This window comes from Panthera uncia, assembly GCF_023721935.1.
Source record: "Panthera uncia isolate 11264 chromosome B3 unlocalized genomic scaffold, Puncia_PCG_1.0 HiC_scaffold_1, whole genome shotgun sequence".
Lineage (NCBI taxonomy): Eukaryota > Metazoa > Chordata > Mammalia > Carnivora > Felidae > Panthera > Panthera uncia.
Window position 1 is genome coordinate 105,094,164 of NW_026057582.1, and position 26,426 is coordinate 105,120,589.

The window sequence follows — 26,426 nt, forward strand, 5'->3', positions numbered from 1 at the left end:
GTATATTTTTTACTGGAGAGCACATATATAGTCTATGAAAGGAAAAGATAATGTCTCCAAAAGCAATACCCCCTTACCAAGTAGGTGCAGAAACAAACCAAAGAAAACATGTAAGTATATACAGTGTGAAAGAGACTTGTTGGTCACATTTACTTAGCCATCTGGAACATTATATTTGAACATAATTATACAAACATAAATGCACAGACATATGAACACACACAAAAATATAAGAAAGACAGAGTGATCTCTACTAACATACAATGAAGACCAATCTTCTTAGTTCTAAGATAAATTTTCCTATTACGGATAAATTCTAGACTAGAATTGAGTGGACAATATAAAACAGTGCTACAGGACAACTACAACGGGGATTGCTAGGTGTATAAGAACATAAAAAGGAGACTTTTACTGTGTTCAGGTGCAACCCTGCCCTTCACCCAGATATTAGTTGGAACTAAGTAGCTGGTATTCCCTTGGGAATGTGGATCTGGTCTGGAGAGAACAGGAAGAGACTAGAAATTATTAAGTGTTAATGTACAGATACCTCTTGTCTCTCCAGACAGACTATAAACAATTCAAAGGCAGGAACCTTGTCTTTTATTTCCTTTGATTCTCTCATATAAATTAAAGTAGTTATAAACACATGATAGGTGTGTAAATATTTATTAAATGAATGAGGTCAGCACAGTAGAAAAAAATGGAAAGGTTAAGACACCACAGAATCATAGGATTTTATAGCCAGGAAAGGTCCTTAGAGATTTAGGTGCAATTCTTCTTTCTGTAACTGAATTGAGACATAAACGTTAAATCACTTGTCCAAGACTAAATACATTAATTTATGACTCAATTCTCATGACTTTTAATTTGGAGTTCTACTACATCATGCTTCAAGAATGGTAGAGAAGAAAGTAATTCCCTGGGGAGATCTAAGTGTTAACTAGTGAACATGGGCTTTGATGGACAAAAAAAAATTAATAGGTAAGTGGGAGAAGTTAAGCTGGTTGACGAATATATGGCAAACAGCAGGTAAGAAAAGGAACAGTGACCAAAAACATGAGAAAAGGAAGAAAGGTGAACAATGAGATACAGCAAGAAAATAAAAAAGATGAGGAGGGAAAGGTATAAAAAGAATAACAGTTAAAAAGTGCAGAAATGGGAAGGAGAAAAGTAGGAAATGGTTAAAAGGGATGAAGTGGGAGCCTGGCTGGCTCAGTCCACGGAGCATGAGACTCTTGATCTCAGGGTTGTGACTTCAAACCCTACACTGGGTGTAGAGATTACTTAAAGATAAAATCTTGGGGCGCCTGGGTGGCTCAGTCGGTTAAGCGGCCGACTTCGGCTCAGGTCATGATCTCACGATCCGTGGGTTCGAGCCCTGCGTCGGGCTGTGCTGAAAGCTCAGAGCCTGGAGCCTGTTTTGGATTCTGTGTCTCCCTCTCTCTGACCCTTCCCCATTCATGCTCTGTCTCTCTCTGTCTCAAAAATAAATAAATGTTAAAAAAAAAAAAATTAAAAAAAAAAAAAGATAAAATCTTAAAAAAAATAAATAAATAAAGGGATGAGGAAATGTTATCTGGAGAATTTGTAATGTTATTTGCATTCTTTTAACATAGAGAAATTATGAAATTTACCACTCCTAGAGTGAAATTAGATTCCATATAAACTAATGGTGACAACAAATACCAACTCCCAATCCTGTACTGAAAATCTGCTCATATTCACCACTGTGTATGAAATGCAAATATATGGTACACACCAGTCTAGAGTGAAAGGGAAGTCTGGTTTTAAATTTTGTCTCTTGCACCATCTTTTTTTTTACTTAATTTCCCATATGCATACCACTCCCACATCTCAAAGTTCTTGCTTCCTCTTTAAATTATCATAAGTGTTTTTTAAGCTAGTGTCTGAAGTGAACTGTTGCCTCCATTGGAATATTCCCAAAAGTTTCTCTCAAACAATACAGTATCTGGTTTTCCTTCTCTATTTTCAGAGCCATACACAAGCTATTTGAAACAGTACTCACTGGCATGATTAAAAATACATTTATATAAAACAAGCAATCTAAAATTCAGCTATATAAATATATAATAAAACTGAAATCAATTGAATAAAATATCTCTTTTCTTTTAAATTTTAATGTTTATTTTTCAGAGATAGAGAGCACTAGTGGGGGAGGGGCAAAGAGAGAGAGACACACAGAATTCGAAGCAGGCTCCAGGCTCTGAGCTGTGTGCACAGAGCCCTACGTGAGGCTTGAACTCCTGAACTGTGAGATCATGACCTGAGTGAAAGTCGAATGCTTAACCAACTGAACCACCCAGGTGTCCCCAAAATAATCACTTTTCTTAAAAAGTAGACATGTAAGATTTACAGTTTTGTCATCTGATTAATGTTGAGCATTTCGACTTATTTCATCTTACCACCTATTTAAATATACTTTAAGGGTACCTGGGTGGCTCAATTGGTTAAGTGTCCGACTTCGGCTCAGGTCATGATCTCATGGTTCATGATTTTGAGCCCTGAGTTCATCAGGCTCTCTGCTGTCAGCACGGAGCACACTTTGGACCCGCTGTTCCCCTTCTCTCTGCAATTTCCCCTGCTCATTCTCTCAATCTCTCTCTCTCAATAAATAAATATACTTCAAAAAACTAATAATAAATATACTTTAAACGCCTTTTTAAAAATCCTTTTTTACTTTCCCTCACAAACTATAATAATACATTTATTTGTTAATAACACCTAAAGAGGACTTCTGAGAATTAATACTTGAAAACAACTTTGAGAATTCTGTTATTCTTCTAATTAATAATGATTAATATGATTTGTTAAATTGTAGGACTTACTAGATGATCAATGACTATAACAAACAATTCATACACGAAGAAACCCAAATACTAAAACACATGGAAGAACTGTTAGCCTTGCAAATAATTAAAGAAATTAAACTTTGAGGTATTACATCATATCCAGTAAATTAACAAATATGAATAAAAAACATTAAATCCAGTGCTGATAGTACTGAGAGGGAAATAAACACACTTAAAAATTATTGATGGCACTGAATTAGAATAATTTTTCTGAAAAGTAATCCAGCAAGAACTTAAAACTAATTATACTCTTATCAACTAATTCAATTTTGGTGAAATCATCTCAAGAAAATATTTTAATTTTTTTTAACGTTTATTTATTTTTAAGAGAGAGAGAGACAGAATCTGAAGCAGGCTCCAGGCTCTGAGCTGTCAGCACAGAGCCCAACACGGGGCTCGAACTCACAAACCGCAAGATCATGACCAGAACTGGGGTTGGACGCTTAACCAACTGAGCCACACAGACACCCCTCAAGAAAATATTAAAAAAAAAAAAAAAATCAATCTGTTGGCTTGGATTTACAACTGTATGTCTTTAAAGACTCAGAATTTAAAAGGACCTTAAAAATCTTTTGATTCAACCTCATCATTTTGTTGGAGGAAATTAAAGTATAGAAAGGACTTGCCCAAAATAGCACTGCTCCATCAGTAGCAGAGCAGGACCTGAAACTCCTTATCCTAGATCTCTTGATACTGTAGTTGACCCTTGAACAATGCAGGGATTAGGGGTATCAGTGCCCCATGCAGCTGAAAATCTGCATGTAACTTTTGAGTCCCCAAAACTTAACTACTAATAGCCTACTGTTGACCAGAAGCCTTACCAATAACATAAAGTCAATTAACACATATTTTGTATGTTATATGTGTTACATACTGTATTCTTAAGCTAGGGAAAAGAAAATGTTCCTAAGAAAATCATAAGGGAAAATACATTTACAGTGCTGTACTTTAAAAATCTACAATAAATAGACCTGCACAGTTCAAACTGGTGTTCAAGGGTCAACTGCATACATATGCCATGTAGACTATTCCAGAGAAGCTGGAAAAAATGACCCAGAATTGACAAGGGTAAGCAGATCAACTTAGTGAGGCTATATGACACATTGTTCTTTCTAAACATCCTGATGGCCAGAACCAGTCCTAGACAAAGGGTATCTTCTATCCTTTAAAATCCCTTAACAAATTTTCAGTAATCAAACCAACCTCCACGATTTTCCCCTTCTTCTTATTCCCATGAAAATGTATTAGTCCCACTGACTGCTCCCCACTTTTAAATTTATATCACCAACCATGACTTGCCATTGAGACCCAAAATGCCTACTTGATAACTCTACCTGTATATCTAATAGCCAAAACTAAACTATTTCTTTGGTAAAGCTCCATCATTAGACCCAAACACACTTCTCTCACACATGCACACACTTATACTGTATAAATTCACCAGGAAGGGGATCAATTTGAACATGGAATGTTGCCTATACATATTATCAGTCATAGGAGCTGATATTCTGAAGGTAGTATGAACTCCAGGAAAGAAAAAATAAACACTGCAGGAGTACAAGGGGGGAGGGGGGAGGGGAAAGGCCAAAACCAGAACAACCTATCCCAGAGGAAACAGAATTTATGGTCCAGACCAAACACATTTCTTAGATAAGCATAACAAACATATTCAGGAAACTAAAGTAGGATATTAGGAAAATAATAATGAATAATGAAGAACCAACTATAGATACTGTGTGTTAAAAATATAATAACTGAAATTATTATATACAAGTTAAATAACAAAATGGATACAGTCAAAAATAAAATCAGTAAGTAGATGATCAAAATGAGGCATTAGGAAGGCGTAATAAATGGAAAAAATATATTATAAAAGTTTTAAAATATGGAGGCTTAAGAGAATGAGAAGACAACCCACAGACGGGGAGAAGTATTTGCAAAAGATATATCTGATATAGGACTGTTATCCAAAATATATAAAGAATCCCCGAAACTCAACAATAAGAAAACGAACCACCTGATTAAAAAATGAGCAAAAGACCTGAATAGACACCTTACCAAAGAAGATATACAGAAGACAAGTAAGCATATGAAAAGACATTCCACATCATATGTCTTAGAAACTCAAAGAAAATAACAATGAGATATCACCGCACCCCTATTAGAATAGCCAAAATCCAGGACACTGACAACACCTAATGATGGCAAAGATGTGGGGAAACAGGAACTCTCATTCACTGCTGGTGGGAATGCAAGATGGTACATACAGTCACTTTGGAAGACAGTTTGGCCATTTCTTACAAAACTAGGCATAATTTTACCATATGATCCAACAATCACACTTTTAGGCATTTACTCATATGAGCTGAAAACATGTTCACACCAGCTTTATGTGAGTACAAGGGAGGGGGACAACTTGGAAGAACTAAGATATCTGTCAGTAGGTGAACAGGTAAACTGTGGTGCAACCAAACAATGGAATATTACTTCTAAAAAGAAATGAGCTATCAAGCCACTGAAAGGACACAGAAGAACTTTACATGCATATTACTAAGTGAAAAAAAAAAATCAATCTGAAAAGGCTACATACCATATGATTCCAACTATAGGACATTCTGGAAAAGGCAAAATTTGGAAATAGTAAAAAATCGGGGCTTGCCAAGTGGTTAGAGAGGTGGGGTTAATAGGGTAAGCACAGAGGATTTTTAGGGAAGTAAAACTATTCTATATCTGTCACTACATATATATGTCATTATATGTTTGTCAAAATCCACAGAATGTACAACACAAAGAGTGAAGCCTAACGTAAATTTTGGACTTTGGGTGATAATGATATGTCAGTATAGGTTCAGAGATTGTAGTCCCACTCTGGTGTGGGATGTTGATTGTGGGGGAGGCTGTGTCTGTGTTGGGGGAAGGAGTATATGGGAACTTTGTACTTTCTGCTCAAATTTGCTGTTAATTTAAAACTGCTCTAAAAATTAACATGTAATTGAAAAGAAAAAAATTAAAGAATTAGTTTTGAACCCCTCCCTTACGAAACGTGGAGGCTAGAAAAATTAGAGGCAACATCGAAATAACAGGTCTTTCAGAAGGTGAGAAAAAAAAACAAATGGAGGTGAGGAAGTACTTAAAATAATGACCAATAATCAATAAGCCTTAAAAAACTGACAGACAAGAATGAATACAAATATGAATCCAAGGGTAACCGCCAGAAGAATAAAAATAGAATACATAACTTTTAAACTGCCACCAAAAATTTTATTTTTCTTTAGAAAATAGTAACAGAGAAAGAAGAAAGGAAAAGAAACTAGGGTAAACAGAAAATACAAAATAAAATGGCGGGAATAAATCCTAACATAATAGTAAAAGACAAAAAAATTTAGCATACTAAAGAAACTCGTAGAAAGCCCTCTTGCAGGTAACATGCCAGGGTTCTTACTGATCCTTGAACAAATCAGGCATGTTCCAGTCTCAGGAGCTTTTCTACCTGCTCTCTGTGTCTGGACTAGCCTTCCCTGATGCCAGCCCAGCCAGCCCATCCTCAGGCTGGGCCACCCTCTCAGTGACGCTTTCCATGACCACCCTATTTGAAATTTCAACCTCCCACATCCAACACCTCATATTCTCTTCCCCTGTTCTGATTTTCTCACCTTATTACTTTTCACTATCAAACATGTACATATACTCACTCATTTTATTATCTCATTGTCACTCCACAAGCCTGTAAGTTCAATGAAGGTAGGAAGTTTTTGGTTTTAGGAATTTTTTGGTTTTAGTCACTGCTCTATAACTCGTATCTAGAACAGTGCCTGAAGAATAGTGTGTGGCCAATATTTGTTGAAGCAATGAATAAACAAATTGAGTTGCCCATAAGTAAAGGAATAATTTTAAAATGTGGCAGATACCATGATTTGAATGCCATGTAGAAGTTAGGAGCAATTAAATAGATGTACACAGCCACACAAATAAATTTTTTTAATTTACTGAAGATAAGAGGAAACAGCAAGGAATATATACCAAAATATCATTTATATAAATTAAAAACATATATTCAAAACAGCACTGTAGTTTTCAAAACTAAATTCAGGATGATATGCTAAATATATTACAGTGGATATCTACAGGGGAAAGGGAATTCGAGTATGAAGGTGGAGCATATAAGAAGATAAAATGAAAGCAGGGCCCCCGCGTAAGCACAGGCCAATGATGAAAGCGTACCATGAAATGAGAAATAATGATTAAATGAAGTCTCTATACCTGAGGCGCTCTCACCCTGCTTCCCTCAAAGAGAGAGACTTAACCACTGGTTTTAACAAAACTCAAATCACTGTGACCTTGAGAAGACTCATTTCAGTTCTGTGTAAGATGGAAAGCCCAACTGGAATGAGCTGAGGAGAAAAGAGGAGATGAGAAAGTACACATAACCTTTCGTAGGCATTTTGATGTGAAGGGAAGTTGGGAAGCAGAGTGATAATTGGCAGAAGACATGGAATCAGCAGATCTGTTTTTAAAAAGATGAATGAGGGGCGCCTGCGTGGCTCAGTCGGTTGAGCGTCCGACTTCGGCTCAGGTCACGATCACGCGGTCCGCGAGTTCGAGCCCCGCGTCGGGCTCTGGGCTGATGGCTCAGACCCTGGAGCCTGCTTCCGATTCTGTGTCTCCCTCTCTCTCTGCCCCTCCCCCGTTCATGCTCTGTCTCTCTCTGTCTCAAAAATAAATAAACGTTAAAAAAAAAAATTTAAAAAGATGAATGAAATTAAGGGGGGTTATGCCAACAGCAATTGTCCAGAGGGAGACAAAATGAAGACGAAGGAGAAAAAGAGGATGAGTATAAAAGCAAAAGCCTTGAGAAAGTGTGAGAAGATTGAATGTAAAGACAAAGTCTGATTATAGAGGCAAGGGCTTACCTCACTGTAAAAACAAGCTTATGTGTTTAACAATACTTTTTCTGAATATTCAGGCTTTGGTGAAGTAGCGTCTTAACATTTTTAAAGTCGTGACCCCTCTGAGAATCTGAGTAGTGTTAAGGATCTTCTCTTAAAATACATTGACATATTCAGATAAAACTTCATGACTTTAGGAGGATCACAGAGCCATGCTTCCCAAAGTAGTCCATACCCATGTCTGGTTTTTGTTCTTCGCTCTTCAAATATAACATACATATAGAAAGGGCACAACTCCATGAATTTTCACAGAGTGAACGTACCACGTGTAATAAAGATCTCCCAGGTGAAGAAATGGAACATTACCAGTAACAGGAAGCCCTCCGTCCTCCTCCAATCTTCCCAAAAAAGAACCACTACCCCACTTTTAAGGCTAGATGAGTCTTGTCTGTTTCTGAACTTTATACAAACCAAACACAGAAGGATTCACACAGAATATATTCTTTTGGTCTAGCTTTTCTCATTCTACAGTATGTGTTTGAGATGCTCATACTCATATGCGTAGCAGTAGCTTGTTCGTTTTCATTTCTGTATAGTTTTTCATTTTGAGACTATAACACAGTTTTACTTATCCATTCTATTGTTAACAGACACTTGGCTTTGTTTCCAATGTTAGGCTATTATAAATAATTACAAAATCATGTATAAATTATTCTATATGTCTTTGATGTGCAAGTGTATGCATTAAAAAATACTTATGAATAAAACTGCTAGAATACAGTCTATGGTTATATTCAACTTTGGTACATAATGCCAAAATGTGTCCCAAGTAAGACCTTATATTGGATGGCTTAGAAATAAAAACTTTTTTCCACCAGCACAAATATTCCTCCGAGCTAAAATATTAGTTTGGGGGCGCCTGGGTGGCTCAGTCGGTTGAGCGTCTGACTTTGGCTCAGGTCATGATCTCACAGTTCGTGAGTTGAAGCCCCGCGTCGGGCTCTGTGCTGACAGCTCGGAGCCTGGAGCTTGCTTCGGATTCTGTGTCTCCTCCTCTCTCTGCCCCTTCCCCACTCATGCTCTGTCTCTCTCTGTCTGTCAAAAATGAATAAACGTTAAAAAAAATTTTTTTTTAAATATTAGTTTGGTGTTGTGTTTGCCTTAATTCATTGCTGAAGAAAACTATACAAAGACTATAAAAACAGGAGTTAAGTGCTCTGGAATCAGTTTGATAAGCTCAAATCCAGGCTCTATCCAGTGTCAGATGATGAGATAAGCAAGTAATTATGTGCTTTGGGTATTACAAAAAAGGGGAACCAAAAAATGTTTTAAATTTAATTCAAATAATTTTATTTGAATAATTTAACAATGCAGCATCATTTTAAAAAACACTTTGCTGATTTTGCTTATATTTTCCTTATTTTATGGTTTGGAATTTATTTTCTTGTGAATTACAGAAGTGGTACCATAATCACTTCAATGCTTGATGATGTAAATGTTTAAAGATAAGAAATTATGACTCTGATTCTCTCATTCATTCATCTAGTAAATATTTATTGAATGTTTACTGAAAAGGACACGTGTCAGTTTTATTTTTGACTGTCCACCATCTGAACTCCCTTTCAATGCTTAAAGAAATCTGCCACTGTGTGTGTCTTGAAAGGAAGTTGGGCCCTAGAATCAACCATGTAAGCCAAAAAGGCCAGAGAGTTGCTTCCCTATTTAGGGACCAGGTACACAGATTGGTCAATTAGATGCTTTCATGCAGAATTTTAATCTAGGCCTATAGCTGCTAAGACAGTTTAAAATTCATTTTTAGGGCAGTAACACACAACACACAGTGGCAGTGTCCAAGCAATGGCATCCCGTGTCCTGCAGGGGAGTCAATGCAGTCTTAAACAGGAAAAGGATAATTCTATGGCATGACTATGATTATGGCCTAGCCTGGAGGGTGGTTGGTTGTTTTCCCATTTGTTCCCAGAGACTGGTTCTCCAGGCTTCCAGTCATTTCTGTAAACTAATTAATATCCTTTCAATAAATAACTTTTCTTCTGCTTCAGCTAACCGGAATTGATTTCTGGTGTCTACAACCAAGAATGGTAATGCTCCATGTGCCATGCCCTGTACTAGGCACTGGGAACACAAAACAAATGATATGGCCCTGCTTTACAGGAGTTGATAGAGAAGGCAAGTAAACAGGCAATTACAATAAATGGTAAGTCTATAACAGGAATAATCACAGAAAGCACAAGAAGGACACACCGTTTAGGCTTGAGGAGTCAGAAAAGTAAGGGATGTCATCTAAATCTTGAAATATGACCAGGGTAATAGAGGAGAGATGGAAGGTCATTACAAACAAAAGGAGCAACAAGTAAAAGGCCTATAATCTCCCTGCTCATCACCTCCTTCCAACACAGTAGCAAAAGCATATTTGAAGGACAAAAATGACACAAGGCAGACCAAAGGGCTTGTGGAAGGGGATGAGAAAGTCATAATTTGTGACCTGGGTAACAACAGTCGTGTTATTGAGCCTGCTGTATGAAAATGAACCTCATGCCTGAAACACACCCACACCCACCACCACCGCTACTGCCCCCACCGCAAAGCTGGCCACAAGTACCTTCCTTTTCTCTATCGTTCTCACCTACCTCAGTCACTTCTCAGAACAGTCAACTAGGGAGTGCTGGGGTTTTGGGGGAGGGTTTGGTTGTTTGGTTGTTTCTCGGTGATGGGGGTGGTGTAGGAATCATGAATGAGTGGATAAAGGAATTGAAAACAGAAGTAAAGGTATTAATCAACAGATGAGAGTAGTGAAGCACAGGGCGTTCTGCCAACTGCTTACACTAGTTTTGCTTAAAGGTAGGTACAAAAAAGGTAAGAAAAAACTGATGTATGTGTGTGTGTGTGTGCGCGCGCGCACTCTTCTAAAGTTATACAATTTCAGTGTTGACGCAGGTCGCTTTTAGAAATTTACCTTTTAAAATTATATTAGGCTTATACTATTTATATATTATAGGCTTACATATTATTTTCACTGTTTACTTTTATAAAAACTATGATCTTCCTCGGTTTTATAAGCTCTAGCATTTTCAGCCATCCATTGTATGGACATCTATGCTTGAATAGGAAAAAAATCACCATAAAATAAAATAACAAACCAACCAAACCACTCTAAGAAAAATTTGATAAAGCAAGCTGAAAGCAAGGATCCGTGACATGTCATTCTCAAAAGTGACATCAAAGTTTTAGAACAAAGTGATTTGAATATTCTAAAATCTATAATTCTCCTTTGAAGAAAGCAGTATTCACTACCATGTGAAGGATATGAAAAAATAAGTCATTTCAGTTTCACAAATTGAATGGTGCAAAAATACACTTCAGTCATATCAAACCTCACACCACCTTTACAAATTTATTTCTTTTAAAAAAAATTTTTGTTAAGTTATTATTATTTTTTAAGTAGGCTTCATGCCCAGCATGGAGCCCAATGCAGGGCTTAAACTCACAACCCTGAGATCAAGGCCAGAGCTGAGATCAAGAATGGACGCTAATTCGACTGAGCCACCCATGCAGGCGCCCCTCAAATTAATTTCTTTCTGCCAGAATGCCCCTGTTAAAATGGCCAGCCTCTGCATAGTATTTGAGACCTGCTCTTTGAAGCCTTCCCTAACCTTTTTCTCCAGAAGAGAGTTATTCTCTCCTCTTATGCTTCAAAAGCACCCTGTACATATCTCTATTATGATTATCACATGAATACTGTAACTGCTTCTTTGCAACTAGATTAGGAATTCTTTGAAAGTAGGCAATGTTACATCTCTATCTCTGTAAATATGTTTCAGCAGTCTCTAGAAGAGAACAGGCAGTCAGCAAATTCTTGTTGAAGAGAGACGGACATGATGTATTCATAATGATATTAATATAAGGTTATTTGTGTTCATGAAAAAGCATGACTCAAACTTCAAATTCTGTACGCAGAAACTAAAAAATCAGCTCCCTTGGTTTTTATTTGAGAAAGGGAGAGATTTTTACAGCTTTCAAAATAATCACCTATGGATTGGGGATGAAATAGTTTTGTTATATTGCCAATGAGTGAGTGGTCTCTTTTTTATTTCAAAAAAATGCCAATTGCACTTCACATTACTTAGTATTCCTTTGTAATCACCACCTTCACACTAACATACTTACCTTCTAAGAGTTATATTCCCTGCATCTCCTCCCCAACCATAAAAATGGGGCCTGATATGTTTTATGAAACCTTGGTTTCATCCGCCATAGCTGACTCGACTAGACATAAACACTTGCCTCAGACTGGATTTTCTCCCAGAGGGTTAGAATAGGGTCACAGAACCATGAGTGAATGTATGACTTTATGAGTTGGAGGACTTGTTCAGCTATGCCCAGTAGTAAAAAGCAAAATGCAGATAGAGAAAAATGAACCGGGTAAGTAGAGAGAGGCAGAGAGATCATGCTGCCCCAGGGTGGTGAGAAAATGGCTACCTAAGTTACCGAGGAGTTTCTGGCTCCCAGTTCCCCTCCCCTTCACGAAGCCTGTCTGTACTTTCATCTTCAAGGCACTGTGACATCTCCAGGATCCTTGCTATTAACATTAATTCCTCTTTTTTTTTTTCTTAAGTACAGTGGTTTGAATTTTATTTCTGTTACAAACAAAAGAAATTTGATTTTAAAAACCTCAAAAAAGAAGAGGTCAACTAGAAATATAAAAATGTCAGTTAATCATAGGAGGGAAGAGAGAGGCTTGTTAAAAAATGGCTGTTACATTGGTATCTTCAGGCATTCTTCAGCATAAGAAAATGAAAACTATTCACCAACCATAACAGGTTCTAACAGCAGCCTATACATCCAATTTTAGCACAGTTGTGAGTCAGTATGAATAAAATTCTATTTCAAAGTACAGGAAAAAAAAAAACAAAGACTAAGGGACAGGGAATATTTTAGAGACTATTAGAACAAAAATTTTTTTAAAGAAAAATAATACTGCTTACTACAATTTTGACCACAGAGTAGATGAGTTATATCTTCTCATAGCCAGTCCTATGTAATAAAGCCTAAATATCATTATGTAGTTTTCCCCATCCATCTAAACCTATTTCTCTGAAAAAACATACTACTTCAGAGTCCTCAACTAAAATACTTAGTGGTAGATGACAGTAAACTTTAAAAAAAAAAAAAAAGGAATCATTTCACAACAGTACTGCCATTATGGCATTGGCTTTTTATTTATTTTATTTATTTATTTATTTATTTATTTTTTTTTTTGGCATTGGCTTTTTAAACAAGACTGTTATACTAGGTTTTTTATGTTTCTTTGATATTAGCTCATTAGTAAAAAGTTTTCTTTGGCAAATCAGACTTTAAAAAAAAACAACACACAACTAGTTTCTTCAGTAATAATTTTCAAATGGATAGTGGAGAACAATGAATAGCAGTACCTTGTACTATTCTTAAGTTCAAAACATAACTTTTTAAAGAAAAACTGACTAGTTTCACATAATCAAAATTGAGCAAGACTGGGAAAATCGACAAATGTAACGGCAAGTTCGGAGATAAGAACAAACAAAACAAACAGTACTTCTATCAAATTCACCAAGATTATATAGACAGTTGTGGCATTCGGAAAAAAAAATGAGAGACAAACTTAGGGTAAAAGGAAAAGTTCTGAAAAATTTAACAGTGATTGCCATAAAAAAGATTTAAAGCAAACAAGTCTCAAGTCTCAATTCTTTACAATAATAGAAAGCAGCAGAGGTGTCAATAGTTTTTAATGATTTTTATTGCTTCTAGAATTTTTGTTGAAATTACATTTGATTATGAGTACTTCATATTCCATGAATTTATTTTAAACCAAATACCGAAGGGATACTGTGCAGGTTTGACCCCATAGTTGAGAAGTTTTCCAATTACCCAATTGTGCCCCCTTGTTCAATCTTTGTCCACAACATGCTTCAGTTCATCTCCAAAATTAATAAAAAGCCCAATCTTACACACCTTAATCCTTAAAAGGAAAGGCTGGTTAAATGCTATAGTACAGGCTATATGAATACTAAGAGTAAATAAAGGGCATTGCTAGAGTTTAAACAGTGTGATTAATAAGAAAAGTGTGCTAAACTTAAGTATCCATCTATAGAAGAATTGATAAGAAAGATGTGTGTGTGTGTGTGTGTGTGTGTATAAACATTATGTAGCCATAAAAAAGGATGAGATTTTGCCATTTGTGACAAACATGGATAAACCTAGAGGATATTTTGCTAAGTGATGTAAGTCAGACTGAGAAAAACAAATACCATATGATTTCACTCATAAGTGGAATCTAAGAAAACATAAATACATAAGTAAATAAATTTTAAAAAAGCAGAATCAGACCTATAAAGACAGAGAACAAACTTGTGTTTGCCAGAGGCATGAGAGTGGGGGATGGGCAAAATGTGTGAAGGGGAGAAGGAGATACAGGCTTCCAATTATGGAATGAATAAGTCACGGGAATAAAAGGCACAGCACAGTGAATAAAATCAATGCTATTGTAATAGTGTTGTTTGGTGACACATGTAGCTACACTTAAGGTGAGCAGAGCATAATACAGAAGTCAAATCACTGTTGTACACTCAAAACTAATGTAAAGTTGTGTGTTAAGTATACTCAAAATTTGTTTTTAAGTGTGGTGAAATTTAAATAATTAAGTAAAATTAAGAAATACTAATCCTCATTAATGCCGACTTCAAATTTGTAATAAAACACCAAATGTTGGAGCTACTATAAAGACTAATGGTCAACTTGCCATGACAGTCTCAAAAGCTAGTAATGTATCTTTCATTTAAAAACCCACAATTAGTTGCTTTGTTCATTCATTTGCTAATTCCAGGTTGGTGAGGAGACACAGATATATAAGTTAAACATCCTGGGGCTCCTGGGTGGCTCAGTCAGTTAAGTGTTCAACTTCGGCTCAGATCATGATCTCACAGCTTGGGAGTTTGAGCCCTGCATAGGGCTCTGTGCTGACAGCTCAGAGCCTGAAGCCTGCTTCGGATTCTGTGTCTCCCTCTCTCTCTGCCCCTCCCCTGCTTAAGTGTGCGTGCGCACACTCTCTCTCTCTCTCAAATATAAATAAACGTTAAAAAATTTTTTTTAAATATAGCAACAGGAGCTATAAAGAGTATCTACTGAATATTTACTGAATGCCAGACACTGTTCTGAGTGCTTACTTGAATTAACAGATTTAAGTTTCACAATAATCTTAGGAAGAATTCACTATTCCCATTTTACCAGGGAAGAAATGGAGGTACAGAGAGATAACACAGATAATCAAAGAGCAAGGTCAGGTTTCAATCCCTGACATTCTGGGTTCACAAGCAACTACTTTATATTACCTCTCCAATACTACAATCATTCTCTCAAAAAACTCTTATGGAGGGACGCCTGGGCGTCTCTCAAAAAACTCTTATGGAGGGACGCCTGGGCGTCTCTCAAAAAACTCTTATGGAGAGACGCTTTTGAGGGCGCCTGGGTGGCTCAGTCGGTTAAGCGTCCGACTTCGGCTCAGGTCACAATCTCGTGGTCCGTGAGTTCGAGCCCCGCGTCGGGCTCTGGGCTGATGGCTCAGAGCCTGGAGCCTGCTTCTGATTCTGTGTCTCCCTCTCTCTCTGACCCTCCCCCGTTCATGTTCTGTCTCTCTCTGTCTCAAAAATAAATAAACTTAAAAAAAAAAAAACAAAACTCTTATGGAGTAACTTCCTTCCCTGTGCCAGGCACTGTTTCTAGGTGCCTGAGATATAACACAGTTAGTAATAGATTATTTCACGAGGGACTTGATAATCCAGTCAAGAGTATGGGTCTGAGAAGACTTTCTGGAGGAAGGAATGCTTAGGCTGAGTCTTAAAAGATGCAAAAGAGTTAGATACGCAAAAGGAAAAGGGAAGGAGAAAATGAAGTCATTCCAAGCAGAAAGACTATGTAAGCCATGGTCAACAATTGAGAAATAGCTGTACATTCAAGGAATCTTCAACAAGTAGTTCTGTATGGCTAGAGTGGAAAATGAAAAGCAGAAATTATAAAGGTTAAGATTAGAGAACCAGTCAGAGGCCAAACCATGGTCAGTCTTAATGACATGGTAAGGAGTGCAACTTTATCCAGCTGACAATGGGAGTCAATGATGAACCTTCAAACTGCATGTTAGACACACCCATCTGGCAATTCTGATAAGTTGAATCTCAGGGAGATGAAACTGAAGACAGGAAAACCAGTGCAAAAGTAAGGAAGTAGATCCTAATAAGGCAGAGGTTAAAACAGGGATGCTAGGGAAGGGACTGATTCAGAAATATATTTAGGAGATAAAGCCAATAGAATTCAGAAAATGAATGGATGGGAATGAGAGAGAAAGAGGGGGAGGAATCCTGAATGACTCCTAAGTTCCTTGGATGATGAAGTCAACAGCAGATTATGACGTCTTTGGAAGACAACAGATCAAAGCAAAATTTTAGGCAGGTAAATTCAGTTTGGACAAGTGGAGTTTGAGGTGAAGATAAGTAAGGAGTTAGATAAGATATGTGATGCTTTGGAAAGATGCTAATGCTGCGAAAACAGCTTGGCAAGTAATTGGTAGATATATGGTAACTGAATCCACAGAGGTAACTGTGACCTACCAAGGAAAATGTGAAGGCTGAGAAGCGCAATGAGCCAACCCCAAGAACACCGCTTCTTATGGGATAAGCAAGATAAGCAGAAGAGGGCAGCATGGTGGAAGTCAAGGGGTGGAGTTTCATGAGAAAAGGGCCCAAAGTATTATTCTTTACTTCAGCAAGAGCAAGTTTAATAATATGAAGAAGTAGAAGTAGAAATTAATACTTCATAATAATATGAAGAAGTAGAAAGTAGACTGCAGTGGATAAACAAAAAGTGGGAGAAGAAGAGGTAATTTCAGCCAACGCAGAGTACTCTGTCAATTTCCTCATCTATAAAATTGAGACAATGGGTTATTTGGATTCCTAAATGACTTACTGCATCGAGCGTCACATATAATAAGCACTACAGGTTTATTATTATTATTTTTTGCATTTGCTCACTACACTTAGCCACCCTGAGCGCCTTTCTATTCTCATCCCAAACTCCTTTGTACTGCAAGGCTTTGCACCTGATGCTGTCCCACAAGGATCCCTCTTTCCTCAGCTTGTCACATAACTGACTCTCTCATCTGTCAATATCATCTCCTGAGAAAGGACTTCCGGAGGAAGTACCCTCTTTCGGTCATTCTCTCCTCTCATCCTGGTTGACTTCCTTCATAACTCTTATCCTTCTTTCCACCTCTCTTGTTTAATTGGAGGTAATACAGCAAAGTGATGGAGAATGCAGGCTCCGTGGTCAGCCTGGCTGCACTCGCATTCTGGCTCCGCCACCAACTAGCCATGTGACATTGGACAAACTGCTTCATCTCTCGGTGTCTTCCTCATCTTTAAAAGAGGCAAAATAATAAAGTACTTACCTCATAGACTTCTTGAGGGAATTAAATGAGTTAATCCGCATAAAATTACTGTAAGAATACAGGTACATTCTGAGCACTCAATTATATAATTGTTTGCTTGCAATCATCTCCAAAACTTCACTTCACTTAATGGCACATCTCAACATGTGCTATTAAAAATATTTGAAGCTATAAAAACTCTCAGTCCAAATCATAAAGATGTCAACTAATAACCAAATGAAGGAGTACCGTTCTGACTAAACCTCAAGAAATATTACTTTCAGAGATTTTTTTTTTTTTTTGGCCCCAAAAGTAGCAGGGGAGGGAAGCCATACAAAACTAAGGGTCTATAATTAAGCAAGGGAAGTTTTGTTGACTTTTTAAATTTTGATAAATTTTTAAAAATGTTTATTTTTGAGTGAGAACACGAGTGGGGCAGGGGCAGGGAGAAAGGGGGACAGAGGATCCAAAGTGGGCTCTTCTCTGACAGCAGAGAGCCCTATGTGGACTTGAATTCACAAACTGTAAGATAGGAGTGCCTGGGTGGCTCAGCCAGTTAAGCACAAACTGTGAGATCATGACCTGAACCGAAGTGGGACATTTAACTGACTGAGCCACCCAGATGCCCCTGAGCTTTGGTAAATTTTTGATAAGATGTAATTACTGTGTAATTTAGACTAATTTATAAAAAGTAAAATTAAAATATGGAAGATGGGGGAAAAAAGGTTCTGCAAAGTTCTGACCTCAGTAACTGTGAAAAACAGTGTTTTCACTAGAAACTCTAAGAGTAGAGACAAAAGAACTGTACATATAACTGCTCTACTTGGGGGGGGGGGGACACCTCTCTTCTCCCTCTCTCTCTGCCCTCCCATACTCAGACACACACATGCTCTCTCCCTCTCTCAAAATAAATAAAAACTCTAAAAAATCTGCTCTAGTTGGTATAGTTGTTCCTATTGTACATGTATGACAGGACTGGCCAAATAAGTAAATAGATGGCAAACGGTGAGAGTCTGGTTTCTTACTTTTGGAGACAGAGGTTATAGCTAAGCAAGAGTATACAGGTAGGATGAACCAGAAGGCAGTGAAGTAGAGTCAAAGGTAACAGTATAAATTCATGTTTAGCTTCAGAGAGATCAAAAAAAAAAAAAAGTTGTATGTTTGTATATGTGCATTAATATGCATACATATACTTCCTAGGTCTGTGCACTGAGAAAGCCTAAAAGCGATGATATCCCTGCAGCAATGAGCACACCCAGAAACCAGATCTTGGTTTCTAATATCATTCTCTAGTAGAAGTAACCAGGGATCCTTGGAGAAATAGCTGACTGGGGGACTGAGGCAGGGAATACACAAGATGAGTTTGGGGCATATTGTTCCTAGTGCCAGAAAGTAAAGAAGTGCTAATAATAATAATAATAATAATAATAATAATACCAATATGTCTTACTGGTCACAGGAACTAACCTGAAAGAGGCAGAACAACTTAAGCAATAACATAAAATGGTAGAGGATCATAACCCAAAGTTATAAAATGAATATCCAGCACTACATATGGATTGAATAAAAAATAATGGGGGAAAAGAGAAAAACCTCCCTTACAAAGAATTCCAAATAATTTTGCAGATATTTCCCCTTCAAGGAGTTGGAACTCAATTCTCCACACACTGAGTATGGTTTCCACAAATGACTTGCTTCCAAAAAAGTAGAGTATGGGAAAAGTTTACAGTAGAGACACTTGGCAACACTGCCTCAACCAGGTAATTGAGGCTAAAAATATCAGCGCAGGGGCACCAGGGTGGCTCAGGCGGTTGAGCATCCAAGACTCCTGATACAGGCTTAGGTCCTGACCTCTAGGTTGTGAAAATGAGCCCTGGCATCAAGCGGAGCCTGCTTGGGATTCTTTCTCTCTCTCTCTCTCTCTCTCTGCACCCTCCCCCCAACTCGTGTGAGCACGTTCTGTATCTCAAAATAAATAAACATTTTTTAAAAATAAAAAAATTAAAATAACACTGCTAAGTCATAGTGATAGTATGTACCCTTCAGATGATGTAATTACAATGGCATTTTTACCTCTGTGGTCGTCCTCCCCCAAACCTATACCTCAGGCTAACACTGAGAAAAATATCAGACAAACCCAAACTGGGGTACTCTCTACAAAATATCTGACCCAAACTCCTCAAACCTGTCAAGGTCATCAAAAACATGGAAAATTTGAGAAGCTGTTACAGCCCACAGGAGCCAAAGGAAATGGCACAAATAAATGTACTGTGGTATTCTGGAACCCAGAAGAGACATTAGGTAAAAACTAATGAATTGGAGTAACATATGGACCTCAGTTAATAGTAATGTCCCAATGTTGGTTGCTTGGTTGTAACAAATGTAACACAGAAATGTCAGATATTAACAACAGGAGAAACTGGGTGCAAGGTATGTGGTAACTCCCTGAAACTTTTCTGTAAATATAAAACTACTCTAAAATTAGGTTTATTTAAAATAACAGTAATAATAGGGAAGCTATTCTCTTAACCAGACTGATTTTAGTCCTGTAAGTCATGTATAGTAGGTTGGACAGCAAGAGAAATAAAGTTAATACTGTGCAAAACAATCTCAATATTGATGAATAGTTTCCAATATTGGACATGTAACTACAGTCATTTAATTTGTGTACATTTTTAGTTGGTATGCACTTTAGGAGCAGAAAACTCTCCTCTAAGCAGGACTCATATTTTGGATTAAAGAAAAAAAAATTGTCATACTAATATTAGTAAAGATTCTACCTGGTTTTTGAGGTCCTAAAAGTTTAAATAGTTTTAGGCAAAATATATTCACAGTACATTACTGAAACATTTCCCATACTTTCAGAAGGAGAAAAATGTAGCTACATACTGTAAGAAAATACATTGGAAAATTCACTAATAATATACTACACTATAAAATTTACAAAAACCTGGGTCCTTAATGGTCACTGTTCAAAAAATCTAGAAACTTCAAAAAACAAATAAAAACAAACTTTACCAACAAACAAACTTCACTAACATTTGTAACTATCTTAATATATTTAAAAACAAACAAACCAAAAAACCACCCACAAATCATTAAAAAAAAGGAAAAAAATACAACCCAATAGAAAATGTGTAAAGGACAGGTATAGGCAAATCACTTAAGAGGTAACTAAAAATGCTCATGCATAAGAAAGATGAAAGAAAATAAAAACAGAAAATGAAATGCGATTTCACATGAATTAGATGGGAAAAAATCACAAGTATGACAACATTAAATGTTGGTAAGGATATGAAGGAACAGAAATTATTCGTCAATATCCCATAAATATCCTATCCAGGGAAAGAGGCTTCTATCCTAAGACCCAGCAATTTGACAATTAGGTATATGACGTGGAGAAACTGGTATGTGCTTCAGAAGATAGAAGGATGTTCATGAGGCACTGTTATAATACATAAAAAATAAAAAAACAATCTAAATATTAAATTAGATTTAGCAAATGATAAATTGCAGTATATTTATTTAACGGAACACTACACCAGTCAACATAAGTGAGCTAGACCAAGAGGGCTGACAAGGATGGGGGAGGGGGGTAAAAATTAAAAAAGCAAGTTTCAAAATATGTATACCACAATAAAATCACATTAACAGCTGCTTAAGTTACATTAAAAAAAATAATAATAAGCGCCAGGCACAGTTTTAAGCATCTTATATAAACAGACTCACTTGCTTTCTAAAACAACCTTGTGAGATAGGTAGATCCATTATCCCTATTTGATAGATGAGGACATTGGAGGCATGCAAAGATTTTAAAATTTGCCTAAGGTCACAAAACTATTAAATAGCTGTCAAGATTTAAATCAAGGGAGTATGGCTCCAATGCCCACAGCTCTTCAAAAGCACTGAAAACAATGCCAGGTACTGTTCACATATGGAGTTTATGAAAAGGTAAAATGGAAGGATACACATCAAATTTATTATAACAATTGCCTCTGGGAGGGATTATGAAGAGAGAGGCAGGAAGGATGAAACTGGGGAGAACAAAAGGACCTTAACTTGATCAGCAGTGTTCGAGTACAGTATAAAGTTCTACCTGCTCTGTTAGTTAGTATTCAGTGTGATAACTGTGATATACATAAATATTTTATATTAAAATTATATCTGGGGGCATCTGGTTGGCTCAGTGGGTTAAGTGTCCAACTCCTGATTTCAGTTCAGATCATGATCTCATGGTTCATGAGTTTGAGCCCCAAGTTGGGCTCCGCACTGTCAGTGAGGCTCCTGCTTGGGATTCTCTCTCTCCCTTTCTGCCCCTCCCCTGCTTACTCACATTCTCAATCTCTCTCTCTCAAAATAAATAAACTTAAATATATATATATATATATATATATACATACATACACACACACATAAATATATATACTTATATATATACATTTATGTATATATAATTAAATATACATATATATATATTTATGTATTTATACTAATATATATGAGTATATATATGTATATATATTTATACTCATATATATAAACTTAAATATACATATACACATATAGGTCTATACCTACGTCTATATATCTGAAGCAAAAATGAAAAAATGTTAACACTTTTTATGGTGAGTATATGTGTGCTTACCACTCTTTTGGGTAATTTTCTACATTTTTAAAGCTTTTCAAAAATAATAATGTCTCATCTACAAAATATTACAGGAAAAATAAAAAGAAATTTAAGAAATTTCCAATCTTCCTATTTCAGCTTTTATTTGGAAAGGAAAAAAGCTAAACTGTGAGTTAATGTATGTATGTATATGGAAAATCCATTTTTATAAGGATCCAAAGAGATACTAAAAGCATACCAGAAACAGTATATCATACTATACATTTTGATGACTGACTATTCTCAGTGAAAATAAAGTATAACACCAGTAGGAAAACTCCCCTGATATCTCTCCACCTTTTTTATTTTTTTTATGTTTATTTTATTTTTTTGAGAGAGATAGAGCATGAGCAGGGGAGGGACATAGGAGAGGAAGACACAGAATCTGAAGCAGGCTCCAGGCTCTGAGCTGTGAGCCCGATGCAGGGCTTGAACCCACAAACTGTGAGATCATGACCTGATCTGAAGTTGGCCACTTAACTGACTGAGCCACCCAGGCACCCCCCCCCCTTTCTTTCTGTTGGTCTTTACTTGTTTATGCTTTTTAAAAGAAGGAAGCAAGGAGGTACTGAGAAATTGTCATACACTTTAAAATTAACAGTAATAGCCACAGATGAACATACATGTGGCCCTTCTGAATGTAAAATTCCCCAGCACACAATCAAATAATGCTCCAAAAATTTATTCCTAAATTGGTTGTTTGGAACTCAAAATATATTTTCCCATAAAGAAAGTTAAAAGAGGGTATGACCACCAGGAAAAATATACTGGGAAAGCAGAGTACACAGTATGCACTGACGGCCCAAGAAGAAAAGAAGGGGTTCTCAACCAGAGTTTGAGGACAGAAATCATGCTTCATTCACCTGTGTATCCTCAGTGACTAGCAAAATACCTGGCACCTCATAAACATTCAAAACCCGCTGCCTACTGACTGATGAGGTACAGAGGAAACGATGGAGTCAAGCAGTCCATCAATAGGTGGCACTGTCAATATAAAGTAGTTTGGGTGTAAGATCCACACAGAAAAGAGGTTGGACAGTAACAATGTGCATTAATATAAGCAACTACATCTGTGAAACCACTACCAAGTTGGTGCTGGTAACCATGTGCCTTCACCTAAATTATTAGCTCCTTCCATTACCGTGTACTGCGTAAGCACCATGTTTTGAGTTATCTTTCTAATAATGAATCATAAGATAGTCTATTGGAGCAGTGGCTTTGTGGGATTTTTAGGATTTTCTCCTATGACCCTTGAAAATATTTTAATGTCACCTTTGTGATTACCAGAGTAATACTATTCAGAAGACAGAAAAAAGTATAAACACTAAAATAAAAATCACCTACAATCCCATCATCCAGACATCTTTTAATATTTTCTTAAAATATTTATTTCCTGCCAATGATTTTGCCATTTGTATGTGATATGTTATAAATAATAACAAAGCATATTCTTTATGTTCTGATTTTTTTCTCAACATTATATTGTACTTTCTCATGCCAGTAAATATTTCCAAAAACGTGACTTTTAATAACTGCATGGATTATCGTTAGTTTCACTATTCCTCTATTATATGGTATTTTGACTACTGTAAATTTTTCACCATTATAGTAATAAACTATGTAAATTAATCCTGTTTAGTGTAAAGTTCTACACCACTGTTTTAGAATTCAAAGTGATAGCTATGATGTACGATAATAAAATGTGGAGTGCTTCACTTCCCCCAAGTCACAAATTCTACTGAGCAATGATCAATAATCTAGGGTATTAAACAAGTAAGAAGTTTTTATCAACTTTTCTTAAGTCATTTCATCTTTCACATCTAGTAAGCAAGAGGAAAGTCCCAAGATAAGTCTCTGACATCAGAGAGGATGAAAATAACAAGTCAATTTTCTTGCTACAGCCCCTGTTGTTTTCCACTTGGAATAATGAGCCATCAACTTAAATAGGAATAATATAAGATTTGTAATATACATCTCTATCTGTATCAGTTCTTAAATCCAGGTTTCCATGGTAAGTGGATGGCTTAGAAAAAATCTGCAAACAAAAAGATAGTGTAAATAATATCACTCAACGACAAAGAAAAGTTTTCTTTTACAATTCTGCCATGATTTTTATTATTTTTGAACAAGTTAATAAATGTCATATATTCTATTCCCTCTTATAGCTTCCCAATTATTCCAAATATTCTTCAAGTTACCATAAATAGGCCAACAGTTCCAGGAGCTTAAGAATCAATAACTATTTAAGCCAGCGGTAATTCATGTGGAAAAGTTCAGAACAAATCAGCATCAGCTTCCTGGCTCTCTTGCACAAACAAAAAATTTATATCGCTTCACCAATTTTCAAAAGTGCAAATTTGTGTACATAAATTTAAAACTCAGGCCAAAATTTACTCATATTTAGTTCAATTGGGCTGGTGTCAAGATCAATTAATTTTCCTAAAAAGTACATTCTTTAAAAATTCCACAATGAAGTAAGTCTATGTTTATTCATTCAGAAAAAGAAAATTATGTAACATATAGTATATATAATGATGAGGAGAAGGAGGATATATGCTATTGTGGACTCCTATTAAGAGGTGCAATTCAAAGGGAAATTGTGAAAATGAAGTAACCGTTGCCCAAAATGTCTAATTCTGGCCAAAACAAAACAAAGTTCCCATAAAAGAAGCCACATACAATCTTTTGTTTCATTATAAGTTCAACCAGGGTTCAAATAGCTTAGAAATTCTGTATACTTAAGTTTTCAAAAGCTGAATCCCAGAACTATCTGCTCTAAACATAAACTGAATAACTTGCCCAAGAGTCCTCACTTATTACCTAACCTTGGGTCCCCCAGAGACTACTTTTTACAATAATCTCAAGTGTACTACAATAGATTAGTGTAACCTGGGCTACGCTGTTTACAGGTGTCTCTGCCTCCTTCCCCCAAGACGAGAAGAGGTAGGCTAGAGCAAGCAGAAAATAGTGACTATATACAACAAACAACAGCTTACAATCTTGTAAAATTGTTTCTTTTACACTTGGGCTATTATTTTCATTAACGTATAATGCATTTTAAAGAATAACATATTCAGGGAGCAATACAATTTCTGTCCTCACGAGTCTCTAGCTGGCTGACACGCGTTTTCTCCTCAAATAAATACATGCCTGTTGACTGATGCCTGTCCTGCTGTTGCAAACAACAAATAACTGTCCTGTAAGACAAAAACCCTTCTCTAAGGCTCCAGGCGTAACCATACGTTTGAATTAAAAGCACTCTGGAACAATAACAAAAATCTTCCACCACATCTGTCATTTAAAAGCACGATAATGAAAAACTGTCGCTGCGACCCAGTTTTAGATCACAAGCTCCCCCCACCCTCCCGAAAGCGATAAACTTCAAAGGGAATGGTGGCGACGAGGAACGTTTACCCCCCCCCCCCCCCCCAAAAAAAAAAAACGAAAAAAAAAAAAAAAGCTAGTGACCAACTTGAACGCTAGCCCGGCCCACGCTGGCCGGGGTTACCTAAGCAGACCCCTAGGAGAAAATCGGGCCTCTGGGGCCCCGCCAGGCTCCCGCTGCTGCCCGTTTAAAATATCGAGCAGGTGGGATTCCGGAAGGCCACCTCCGTCTTACGTAACGGGCTTGTCAAAAATCCGAGCTCCAGGACCTCCCCTCTCACCGCCCCCGCCCCCACCCCACTCCCACCTCCCAACAACCGGAGCCCCAAGCCAGCCCGGAATAGAAAATCTGGAATGAAAACACCAGAGCCCCCCATGCGTCCGACACAGAGGTGCGGGCGCTACTCTCAGCACCGCCGTGCCATCCCAGAGCGGACCTAGCCCGCGGAGGACGGCCCGGCTCTGAAACGCCCCCGGGCGGAGGTCGCGGCCATCCGTGCCACCTCTCCGAGCCCGGGCGACCCCGCTCTCGAGACCACCGCTGTCACCGCTCCGGGCCGTGACAGCTCCACATGCAGCTGCTGTCCGCGCCGCTACCCCCGCACTCACCTCACCGCTGGCTCCAGCGCGAGCAACGGGTCGAGCTTGGAGAGTGGTGCACTGTCCCCTCCCGACGGCGGCGGGACACGAGGGGCTGGATGCCGCGGCGCTCTGAACCCGCTTAGCTCATCCCCAGCCCGGCGCTCCGCCCTGCGCGGCACCCCCGCCCGCCCAGGCCTGCCGTCTCAGTCAGACGGGACTCCCCCTCCCCTCGCAGCCGCTGCTGCCTCCGCCTCCTTCTCTGGCTCCAGCCGCCGCGGCCGCCGCCGCTGCGACCGGTGCCATCTTGGCAGTGACGGAGGGGCAGGGGCGGGGATCGCGGGCCACAAGGGCCAATCGGGAACCAGGCCCAGCCCGAGGGGGCGGAGCAGCGCCGGCTTGATGGTCGTGGGGTCCTAGCGCCTGATTTTCAAAGGGCGGAGAAGGTGGGCGGGGCTGAGCCGCGCTCACCCGTGACGCAAGCAGTAGTTGGGGAAATGCGCCCTAGTTCCCCCTGCGGTCGGGAGATCCCGAGCCCGAGGCGGGCGTGGGTGAGACACACCTTCCCTTCC

At 37.9% G+C, this 26,426-nt stretch overlaps 1 protein-coding gene across 9 annotated transcripts in view; it reads right to left on the bottom strand.

Moving 5' to 3' along the window:
• DENND4A (DENN domain containing 4A) overlaps positions 1–26,132 on the bottom strand; it is a 133,888-nt gene extending 107,756 nt beyond the window's left edge. For 4 of the 9 annotated variants that reach the window (XM_049613770.1, XM_049613774.1, XM_049613771.1 and 1 more), the window contains exon 1: positions 25,885–26,132. The gene's annotated coding sequence lies outside the window, so the exon portion shown is untranslated. The remainder of the gene's footprint in view (positions 1–25,884) is intronic. The other 5 variants (XM_049613773.1, XM_049613772.1, XM_049613776.1 and 2 more) reach the window with 3 other exon arrangements.
• Between the last annotated feature and the right edge of the window lie 294 nt (positions 26,133–26,426).